The sequence below is a fragment of the Aythya marila genome (assembly GCF_965140915.1).
Source record: "Aythya marila genome assembly, chromosome: 2".
Classification (NCBI taxonomy): domain Eukaryota; kingdom Metazoa; phylum Chordata; class Aves; order Anseriformes; family Anatidae; genus Aythya; species Aythya marila.
In genome coordinates this window covers 113,403,449-113,415,899 of record NC_139043.1, presented here as the reverse complement: position 1 = coordinate 113,415,899, position 12,451 = coordinate 113,403,449, and positions in this window count along the sequence as shown.

The window sequence follows — 12,451 nt, the reverse complement described above, 5'->3', positions numbered from 1 at the left end:
AGTAAAAAATCATCCAAGAGGGCAAAGAAATATGAAATATGCAGTTTCTCTGTTAAAAATGAAAAGAAACAAAGAAACAAAGAAACAAAGAAAAAGACTAGCATTTTTTATCCAAAGATTTGCAGACTTGAACAAGTCTTTTTTATTATTATTATTTTTTAATTGCTTATACCTGTCACAGCAGTGTTATGAAAATTTAAACCTTTTCTGGTTAAACCTTATTAAGCACAGGAAAATAAATAAGTAAATAAAATAAGAAGTGGATTGGAATGGATACATGAAGAAGAGTGACATCCAAAACGATTACCTTACATTAGTGTTGTGTTCAGGATTTGGCTTTAGCTTGTAGGTAGCAAATAAAGAGCAGAAACAGTTGCTTTTCCTCAATAAAATAAAATAAATAATCTCAAAACCAAAAGGGCTTGTTATTTGAGTGATCTCAGTACAAGACTGTGTCCTCTGGTAGGAGTGGGCTTCACATTTAACTTTTTTCTTAACCTGATCCATGCAATAGTATTTGATTTTACCAATCCTATATCACAGGTGAATACTCTTTATTTATCAGATGATGTAAGTTTTCTCTGAGTGTCTCCTGTTACATGTTTTCTTGTTGTTGTTATAGGGAAACTTGAGCTCTCCCATCCTAATTAAATGTCTCATGCTATCTGTCTACTATCTATATACTGGGTATGACTACTGTAGGAATATCTCTTCTGGCTCAAGAGATATTTAACAGAAACGACAAAAAAACTGTTAAGGTAAAATATGAGTCTGGTTCTAAAGACCTACAATTAGAATACACCTCGACAGAATGTCTTAAATATTTCCCAGGTTGGTATCATTTGCAACATTGGCCATTCTGGAGTACATAAAGAATTTTCTCTGCCATTTTAAGAAAAAAATACATATATATATTTGAAAAAAAAAAAAAATCTAACACATTTCTTTCTGAACTTAAGCGGTGACTTGTTATAAAATATTCTGATTTCAGTGAATCATCTCTCTATAACAACAATAAATCATAGAGAAATTTCCAACTAGTTTTAGTGGCATCTGATTTACTGCTCTGACCAAGACATATTTTAAGATGGGTGTGATGCAATCTCACAGCTGCTGCAGTGTATACCTGCAAATATGTGATAGAAATAATGATGTTCATTACTTCCAATCCATCTCTGTCACCTCCAGCAATGAAGTAAGAAAAAGTAATTACTTCTTCCATTTTAGTGATCAGGGTATACAATCATAGAATCATAGAATATCCTGAGTTGGCAGGGACCCACACGGATAATTGAGTCCAACTCCTGGTACCACACAGGTCTACCCAAAAACTCAGACCATATGCACAGTCCAAATGTTTCTTAAATTCTGACAGGCTTGGTGCCATGACTATGTCCCTGGGGAGCCTGTTCACAGGCCTGTTGCACAACAACCCTCTCAGTAAAGAACCTGTTCCTGATGTCCAGCCTGAACCTCTCCTGTCGCATTTCAAGTATAATTTTCCCCAGCCCAATTTCTAAGAAGTCACACTTTATTTTCATATCAAGTGATGATTTGAAACAAGATGAAGGCATCTTATTACAATATAGCAACATAAGTAAATAAATAAATAAATAAATAAAAATCTGTTTCAAAATTCACATTTTTAATTGAATGATAGATATTAAATAACAGGATGAACTGGGTTTTGGTAACCTTGAGCAACTTAAAATCTACCAACATTTGGGAACTTGCCTATGTGATTTCTTAAGTAGCCCTGCAGGAGGAAAAATAATGTGAAAGCTGTACAACTGTAGTGATGTAGAGTTTCAGGAGCAGAATTAATTGATAGATTGAAAGAACATGCAGATATTTGTTTGAGGCTAAAGGCCTGTTGTGAGCTTTAGAAAAAGTAGGTGTCAGAAAACAGAATGAATGGATGGGTATCCAACAGGCATGAGTGAACATCAAGTTAAGTTAAAAAAGGAAGTTTCATATAAAAGAAGAGAGAAACCTTGCTTTATTGACCTGGGATTGTAAGCAGCATTCATTGCCATAAAAGATGTAGAAGAACGAGTGGAGTAAAACACAAAAATTCTAAAATTCTAAATCACATTGCTAAAGTGATAATTCAGAGGTACATTCCATAACATATTTCTCAAATGATTGTGCTGTAGGGAAGGGTGTTGACTCTTTAACATCAGACTACAAGCTAAAAGCATTTTGGTAAATGTAATACAAGAATGATGGGCATTAGAAGCCACGTGACTGTAGGACTATATAAGAACTGCATGAGTATAGGAAGCATGTGTTTTGGGATGAGTAAAGTGGGGTGGAACAGATTCTGTTGGGTTTTAGGGGATTTTCATTAGAGAATACAAGGAAGATATAGGAGACGTGGTTGGTCAGATGCAGAATGCACACAGGAAAAATGAAGAAACTATGTTCATTGCAGTGTAATTGGGATGCCTTTCTTGTTTGAAGTCCTTAATTTGTTCTTTCCAGAAGTGGTAGAGCATCTTCACTGGTACCTTTATCCCAAGCAACAGCAAATATTACTTTTTGGAAAGCCAAGTGTTTTTGAATTATTTCAAAGTAGATGTTGAATGACCATATCCCAAAGTTGCAAAATTAAGAGAACCAAAGATTGGTTTAAGATGAGGAAGTTGAAAGATGTTGACAGCTGTAATAGCAACAGTAAGAGCTGTTATAATCTCAGAGAGCAACTCTTTACCTTAGGAGAGATAAACATGGTGTTTCAGCTAGATAGTAAAAGGAATCAGTGATCTGGATGAGGGGTAAAGTAATTTAACATGAATTGTACTGGACCTTTTTTTTTTTTTTTTCCCTTCTTCTTCTTTTTCTGTTTTAATCCCAGAAGAGGGTTGTATATGTGCTCTGACTAAAAAGTCCATGAAAAGATGAAACATTTTCTGAAGGAAAACTGAAACAAGGATTACCATATTGCAGAAGCAAAGTAATCTGAAGTTGGAAACCAGTGGGGAATTAATGAGCATCTGAAGCAGCAGTCGCAGAATGTTTCAGTAAAAAACTGTTGCTCACCCACCAAGAGCACACAGTTATTTGTACTCCAAAGACAGGCCTTGCAAAACTCAAGACCATTTTTTTGAATATGTGTCCTTACTTGCTGTTTGCAGACGTTTTGCTATTTATAAAGCAAAGCATACATATAGTAAATCCCTGGGCAAAAAAAGGGAAAAAAAAAGTATTTTGACTATATTTTATATAATAGACTTCAACATGAAAGGTTTCAATAAAAATAATTTTAATAGGCTTTGTAGAAATCAGATCTTTGAAAAATTGCTACAGATTTAATAATAATAATAATAGTAGTAGTAGTAGTAATATTTTTTTCTTGAGAAAATGGAGACTCTTCATAGCAAAATGCCAGGTGAAAGAGGAAGAAATATTACAAAAGATTCTTAGAAACTGAATAAAAATTTTGATTAGAAATGGACAAAATCAAGCAATGTGGGAATTTGAGCCTGGATATTTCTATCTTTGTTTCTTAAAACTTGGATGCTGCTCATTTTGTTCTAAATACCCAGGTATCTTTTTTTTTTTTTTTTTCGTACTATAATTTTATTGCCCATTCAATGTTCCCCGAAGCAGTGTTCTGTGGATATTTTAAAGATACATGCAATTCCAATTTCTGCTCTCTGAAATAAAACCTGAAGTTATAAGTGAAAATATCTTCTATCAACTGTTCAGAATACTTTTAAAAGTAAGAAAGGAAAAAAAAAAATATTGGTATCTTTTGATAAAGTGCTAAAATAATTAGGTCTATAACAAGAATTAATGTTGCAATAATCAATAAGAAAATTTCTGATAAATTTCACAATTTCTTATAACAGGGTTTTTGCTTCACCATGGGAAAGATATCACCAAGGGAAAAATGTCCCTTCACCAAGGGAATACCATCAACTAAAGAAAAAAAAATTATCCTTCCACTGCAAACTGTGTCTATTTATCATGCATTTGCAGTTGGTTTCAAAGGAAATACTTCCCAATAGTAGCTGGTAAGAGGAGACAGCTGTTGGTTTCCTATCTTTGAGAGATCAAAGGTTTTATTTGTTTTTATTATTATTATTTTATATTTTATGTTTTAGTTTGGAATAAGTGACACTGTCCTACAGTGCCAGGAAAATATTATTCTAGCTTCCTAGAACACAAAACTTTATGAGACGTTTCTGTGTATCATTTGGTGAACTGCCTTAGTTCAACACTTTCTAGTACTTTCACAATTTTCTCATGCTAGCTTTTCTACTTTAATTGAAAAGTATAAGTGATCTGTTCAGTTTACTAGTATCCCCTAAAATAGCATCAGTAGTGATTTTTTCTGTTTTGTTTTTATTATTTTTTTTACTCCATTATAATTTTATTCTCATACAGGTCTTTTTTTTTGATATGCATTTAAATACAACTTAGATACAAAAAAAAGCTTTGGAAAATGTAAATGAATCATAGACATCAATGTTATAATCCTCTTGGTCCTGGCATCAGAAGGCTATGAAAGGTTGCTTATGCTGTCCATGTGCTGTCATTAATTACCTCACATTGGCTGTGGAACTGAGAAGTAATGCAAGCAAAAAGAGTGCTGACAGGCAGGTTATGCACGACTTGTAGTGTTACTTATGGGAAAGTTCCTGGTAGTTTAAGCAGGGAATATATATATATATGTGTGTGTGTGTGTGTGTGTGTGTGTATATGCATATATAATTGGGACTTAAGTTTCATTCAATAAACACACAAGCTGACCCTGACCTATTTGTGTCTCAGTAAACACAAAAGAACAAATGCAAAGTAACCAAAGAACCTGAATTACATCTAAAACAGTGGCAACAGGGAGTTGTCAAGGGGTCATAGGGACTTGTTTGTCCCTTGGTGAATATTTCTTAGACTTTCTTGATCCTAAAGATCTCTTGTTATCACTGAAATAAAAAAGTATTCTAAAGCGCTGAAGCTGTCATCCCTTGTAGCCTGACTGTTATCTTGCACAGCTGTAGCTTCACAAACAAGTATTTATTTTCCAGAGAAAATCACTCCACTGAAGGTACTAATGGCCCAGCACTCAAAATCAAAATCTGTGGGATATCTTACACCATATGGTTTCAGAAGATTACTTGATACCATCTAGCTGTTCTAGTAACAAAAGTATTCTGACCTCCCAAGTCAGACCATACATCCAGATTGCAAAGAGGGATAGGTTTACTAAAACTGTCAACTACTGTCCTCTGAAATTGGGACTATATCTTGTGTTCATTTATACTATGTGTTTTTACTCATTTATTGTTGTTGTTATTTTAAACTGTTAAGGTCTTCAGAAAAGCATATAGAAACTGGATGTTTTGCCTCAAACCAAATCACTAGCTCATTTTGGTATGTATCATTTTGTTTTCATAAGAGTCTGATTATATCTGCATTCCCACAAATACAAATGATCCAAAATCCTTAATTTCCTAAATTGGAGGATGATTCTTGTTTATGCAGATATATTTTAAAGGAATCATCTTTTAAATTGGTGAAGTAGAACATCAAATTCACCTAAGAAGGGACTTCTCTTCTCCCCATTGCCTTATATTTTTCCAGACCTGCTTTCCAGTTCCTGGAATGTAGTGTCTAGAATATTCATTCAAGCAAATAAACTACCACTTGCCCAAGTGTCTTTTCTGATGTTTCTCATAAAGAATTGGTTTCTTAATTGAGAATAAATTCATGCAATACATGGACAAAAGTAGCTTCTGACTGCCGTCTAGTTCAACTCTGATACATGATCTAGAGATGAAGGTTTGTCCTAGAAAAGTCCTAAAATGTTTCAAATGTTGAAATGAGAAATTTATGGAAGATTTAAAGAAAATTGGCTAACAAAAGTGGTAACTGTATAAATGACTTATGTGACCCATAACATGAGATGTTATTGCTAATGTTTACCTGATTAGGCTTCTGCTCATTCAGGAGGAGAATCCTTTTTCAACAATTCATGGCAGTATGATATTATTATTCCTGTGGTGCTTCATGGTTCATACTACATCTAAGTAAATCATCATGAGTGTTTTTATTATTTTGTTATTATTATGGTCTTGGTCAAAAATAGAGAATTTTACTGTTTAATGAATTGTTTCAAACAATGGAAAATAATGTTTGCATTAAAAATTGCTTCAAACCCATGAGTACCCTAGTGCTGAAGCTAATTACATTAATTTCTATAAATAAACAGGAAATATATCAGAGAACACATTCAACTCTGTTTTGTTTTATTTTTCTTTTTTTAATAAAACAAACAAACACTAGTAGCACCTACAAATTATATTAGATATAATCTCTACATCTGAAAATGTAGAAAATCCCTGGATTGAGAAATGTTCGAGGATTTAAAATGAATAAAAATAAAGTTAATAGTTTAATGGTTTAATAAAGCAATAGTTATTAGTATTTAGAAATTGTCTGGCTATTTAACATTCCAATCGAAAAGGACTGTGCTCTTTTTTTTTTCCTTTTTTTTTTTTTGATATGTTGATAAATCTGTCATTTATTTGTGGATAGTAACCAATTTTCAGCATTCTGAATGCAAGAAATATTCCATTAAATTTATGAATTCATTAAAGTCCCTGTGAACCAGATGGCATAACATAGCAAGTGTTTGAAGTACTCCATAATTAAAGCTTCTAACATGTAATAGTCTGGCTATATGTTTGACAGTTTTTACATACATTAAAAGCCTAGAGCACTGTAAAATGTTGTGTAAATAACAAATCCATATCTAACGTCTTGGATTTAGAGGCGTTCAGATAGAAAGGATCATGACTATAACAAATTTATATTCTGATTCTTGAGTTCAGTGTCTTTTTCATGTTATTCTGGAGGGCAGAGGCCATAACTGTATTTTCAGAGACTATCAAAGCAGCAGAAAAACAGTTTACTGAATTCATTATAAGTAGACATCTGTAATGTTAGAAAAGCGCTAGGCAAAATAAGGAGAAATGGCTCCTTATGGTGTGCTTTCTTTTGAGGTTCTCTTTTCTAGAATCCTGTTTGAGCTAGATGGTCAAATGTTTTTTCAGCTTTGTAGGGGTAAGCGGCAATTCAACTCCCAAAGAACTAGAGGAAAGACATCATAAAAGAAGTGTCTTTTAGCTGATGAGTCATCCACATTGACCCTGAAGTAAAAAACTGTTGGAATCTCACAAAGTGACTCCTCAGGATTTCAGAGGAATTGGGTTTATTTCCTAGCTCGTATGCAAGATGGGAAGAGAGAAAATTTCATTCACAGACCAGAAGCAAAAGCCATGACAAAAACTGCATCTTGGGAGAACAATGTGTACCTGAGCACTTCTGGGAAGCATGGTTCCCTCTGTAAGAAATATCAGCTATTCAGTCTAGTACCAGAGGAGCCATGGGCAAGATGACGTCTGTTCTCGCCTTCACCTGTTTCTGCATCAGTTGACCTCAAGAGCAGTGTTAGTGGAGACCAAAGGTGCTGAGCGTCTCCTGAAACACAAAGATAAATCTTGTGATTCCTCCTGTTTCCTGGTTGCACAGCCAAGCAAAACAAAAGTGTATGCAGACCAGGATGAGTGTCTGAAACATTCTTCGTGTCCCACATCCTCCTGAATAGTTCACAGCAACTTTGGCAGTTTGCTCAGCAGCAAGCTTGTGGCCAAAGCATTCACTCTACTGCAGTCAATACTCTGAAGAACACCCTTGGTTTTGGCAGTGCACACACTTGTACACATACTCATAACCACTTACAGACCACTTCAGTGTTGGTCTGTATACAGCTTGTTTATTACTGGATCATGTATTAACTGAGACACTAATGGAAAAGTCTGTGGTACCAAATCCTGTCTACTTTTATTTGCAAAGCTGCAGAACTCATTTACATTCCTGATTTTTTTTTCTATTCCTCTTTCTCAAGTGCAGTGGGCTGCTAAAGGCTGCACTTCACTACTCAATGTGTTAATTGTTTCAAAACAATACCAGAATATATATATATATATATATACACATATATATATATATATAAATGTTTTATCCAGAGGTCTTTTTCTAAATTGGGTTGCATCTAAACTGATATCTATTTTTTTCCTCACCTTAATTTTTACAAAATCTTTATGAGTGCTTCAACATCACCTTGCGATAATTTGAGAAAACTACACAACCTCCGTAGTACTTCTGAATCTGCGTAATTCAGGTTCAGCTTTTTAGGTCACCTGCTTTGAAGAACTGAACAGATGAAAGCAAAAAAAAACCCATACCTGTTATACAGGTGTCAGGAATAAATGGGTGATCTGATGGCTGACATCAGCATTTATGTCATGCTGAGAAATACTAGTCATGCTGAGAAATGCTAGTCATGCTGAGAAATACTAGTATAAGAAAAAAAAAGTCCTAGATTAGCGTGCTAATTAGTCACTGAATATTCCTGGATCGTGGGGTTTCATTAAGTTACAGTTAAGTGAAAGACAAATGATGAGTCTGAAAGTGAATGATAAAATTTAATAAATATCCCACTGTAGTGGGTTTACACAGCAAGGTTTTGTGAGTGGGGGGGGGGGCTGCTGGAGTGGCTCCCTAAGAAGAGTCCAGAAGCTGCCTTATGTTACATAAGGACCAGTTTCAGCCAGCTACAAAGGAACCCACGTCTGCCAAGAGTCAAGCCTATAAGCGATGTTCTTTGCACCTGTGGTAGAGTAGATTTAAGAAAGGGAGAAAAAACTACTCACCACAGCAGCTGGGAGAGAGAGGAGTGAGAACCAGCCCTGCAGACACCAAGATGCAGAAGGAGGGCAGGAGGTGCGACACAGCAGAAGTTACCCTGGGGCCTGTGGAGAGGCCCCTGGTGGAGCAGGCTGTCCCCCTGCAGCTCATGGGTCCCACATGGAGCAGATCTCCACACTGCAGCCCGTGGAGGAGCCCCCGGTGGAGCAGGTGGATGTGGCCTGGAGGAGGCTGCAACCCATGGAGAGCCCCCGCAGGAGCAGGCCCTGGGCCAGAGCAGCCCATGGAGAGGAGCCCACGCAGGAGCTGCCACCTGTGGGGGACCCGTGCCGGAGCAGTTTGCTCCTGGGGATCCTGTGGGACGGACCAATATCTGGAGCAGTTCTTGAAGAGCTGCTGCCTGTGGGCAGCCCCCACAAGCTCAGTTCAGGAAGGACGGCATCCCATGGGAGGGACCCCACGTGGAGCAGGGGCAGAGAGTGACCGTGAAGTAGTGGCAGAGATGGAATGGTAGGGACTGACACCAGCCCTCATTTCCCCATTCCCCTGCACTGCTTGGAGGGAGGAGGTGGAAGAATGTGGATGGAGAGAAGAATATTTATTTATTTATTTACTTTCTCACTGCTCTAGCTTGTTAATAATGGGTAATAAATTACATTAATCTTTCTATAATGTATCTGTTTTCTCCATGACGATAATTGCTGAGAGATATTCCTCTCCTTATCTCAACCCTTGAGTCCTTTCCATCATATTTTCTCCCCCATTTCCCTTTGGGGAGGGGGAGTGAGAGAGTGGTTGTGGTGGAGTTCATCTGCCCACATATCTTCCCTCAATGTATCTCTTTGTAATAAATACAGTTATTACACAAAACATCATTTAGAATGTGTTCAGTTCATTTAGTTAGTTCAGCAGTTGGATGCTAACCAGAGGATATAGTAAATGTAAATGTTCAGATACCTAAATGTTTTTGATATCTATGGTCATATATTTCTTCCTGTCTGCATTTTTCCTTTATTATACATTTTGGTAGAAGTTTCCATGAATCTCCTTTCCTTTTGAAATGATTCTTTACACTGGAAAGTGTAAATATTTTTAAAAAATATATGGTATAATTATTATTTTTAATTAACTCTACACTGTTTATATGAATACAGTCATTCAAAATACATGAGGAATCTTTGAGAATACATTTGCAACATATGTTCATTCTAAAAATAAAGTTTTTTATTATACTAAAATGCTAAAATTAATATGGAGTTCACATTTCTTTGAATATTCAGTATGCATATGCATATATATGTATGATATAATCTTTTTTTTTTTCTGTATTCTTCATATAAAGTCCAAGTGAATACTGGGAAAGTAGGGAATGATAGTTATTTGAACACATGTATTGTCCCCTCTTTTTTTTTAAAAAATGGAACTATCTGACCTCAGTAACAATAATCTCACCTATTTTTGAATAGGACTTTTCAATGAGAAATCAGGTTGACTTTGAAAATTTGAAAACTCTTAAGAAAATTAACTTTGGCCTAGATTTTTCATTTTATTCCTTCTAAACTGATAGGCTCTTTTATGTGCAGGAAGAAGGCTTGCTAATTTTTAATACATCTTAGTGATGCTGAAACTGGAATTTGGTTGTCTTCATCAATGTCTGCTTCTTCTCTATCAAGCTGAAGACTCAATGTTTCAGTTAAGTGATTTCTAAAGCAAAAAGCATTTATTCTTTTAAGATATGCATTGAGTTTCTGTATGCCTGTTTTGCTCATAACTATGTGCTTTCTTAAGCATAGATGCTGTAGTTCTTAGGTTAAAGATTGTTATCACAGTCAAATATTGTAGGCATAGACAAAAAAAAAAAAAAAAGTGAAAACTTTTGTAAAACCTGCATGATCTAAATTGGACATGACACAAGTAAAGATCAAGAATTTATGAAATGCATATCATTAGATAAAAAGGCATGTACTGATCTTGGTTTACATTGACGTTTTTGTATCATAAATATCAAGGGAGAATTTTAAATGAGTTATACGTGTGGTTCCTTTCCAAGGAAGGTTTCCTTAGTAACTTAAACTGTTTGAATATATTATTCGGTATGTGAGACAGAATTTGTTAATATTTTGAGGTGTGTACTTATAAGTAAAAATTGAAATTAACTACAAAATACCTTATTAAAAAAAAAAAAAAGATTCGAAGTGACTCACTTTTAATTAGAAAAAAAAAGCCAACTGAAGTGTAAATATGAGTCAACTCATATTTAGTCCCTCGCTTTTACGCATTATTTCTTCTTTTCATGATAAATATAGGAAAAAAATATTATATTATGCTTTGAAAATATTAAGCTACCCATTTTTCTTAAGCTTACTTTAAATATACTTTCTCTGACTATGAAAGAACATGAAAAAAGACATTCAAAAATATTTCTTTTATTTGACTTACCACGAGAACTGAAGTGTTACACAGAATGACAGAATCACAGAATTTCTAGGTTGGAAGAGACCTCAAGATCATCGAGTCCAACCTCTACCTAACGCTAACAATCCCCACTAAACCATATCCCTAAGATATCATATCCCTAAGACATCTAAACGTCTTTTAAAGACTTCCAGGGATGGTGACTCCACCACTTCCCTGGGCAGCCTGTTCCAGTCTTACATTGCTGAAGACTGAAATATCACAAACACAATGTGTTTTTCATTCCAAAGCAGTTATGGTAGACTTACTTCTACAGATCACCACACAGATCAGAGATAACAATTTTTATTTCAAAGTAATATTTAACAATAGCTATATTATTGAAAGAGATGTAAAAAGTCCTGTTTCATGGAATAAACTTATCTTTATTTACAGGCATGTGGACAAAACCATCACATTGGGGAAGAGTTGTTCCATGTCTGCCTGTGACTTACTAACCAACTTACATCACCTGAAACATGATACTTACTTACATCATACATACATACTTACATCATCTGAAACATTCGGTACAAGACCAGCAAGGTCTGTCAAGAACTATTCTGGACTCCAGAGCAAAGAATATGTTTAAGTAGCTAATGTCCTTTTCTGTTTGCTTTATTATGCCCCTTTTTTGACTAAAATAAAATCATCATGAAATGGGATGTATCAACAAAATTTCTGTCTTCTATAGTGCCCAAGGAACTGTGGTTTTTTCTGTTTATCTTTCTTGGAGAGTGAACAGATTCCTGTTGAGAAATCTGAGTCCTGAGTTAGATTCAAAGACATCCTACAAATATATACTGTAGTAGTTCCTACTATACAAACATGCAGTCCCTTGTACCCTGGAACGATTTTTAAGGGTTAATAACAAACTTATAGATTTGCAAAAAAATCAGCAAAAATGTAATGAAGGTGAGCACCAGGGTTTAAAGGAAATTAGATCTATATTTATCTGAATTTATTCTAGCTCTAAAGTAGCATTGACTTGGATGTAAAATCACAGATTTCTTTCTGATGCACAAACTTGTTACAAGAGAATGGTGGAAGTTTGCTTAGATATAAAAAGAATTATTGGAGAAATCATGGGGAATAAAATATCTTTCAGGCATACAAAGTGCAAAGGTGATGCTTCTGTTTGAAAACACTGAACTTGCTTGAAACCTCAGCTTTCTGTAGCTTGGGAAAGACGACTACGTGTGAAACTTTTGTTTCATTCACTGTAAAGCAAACTGGTCTCTCTCTTTTTGTTGTTGGTGGTGGTGTCTGTTTTTTAAAA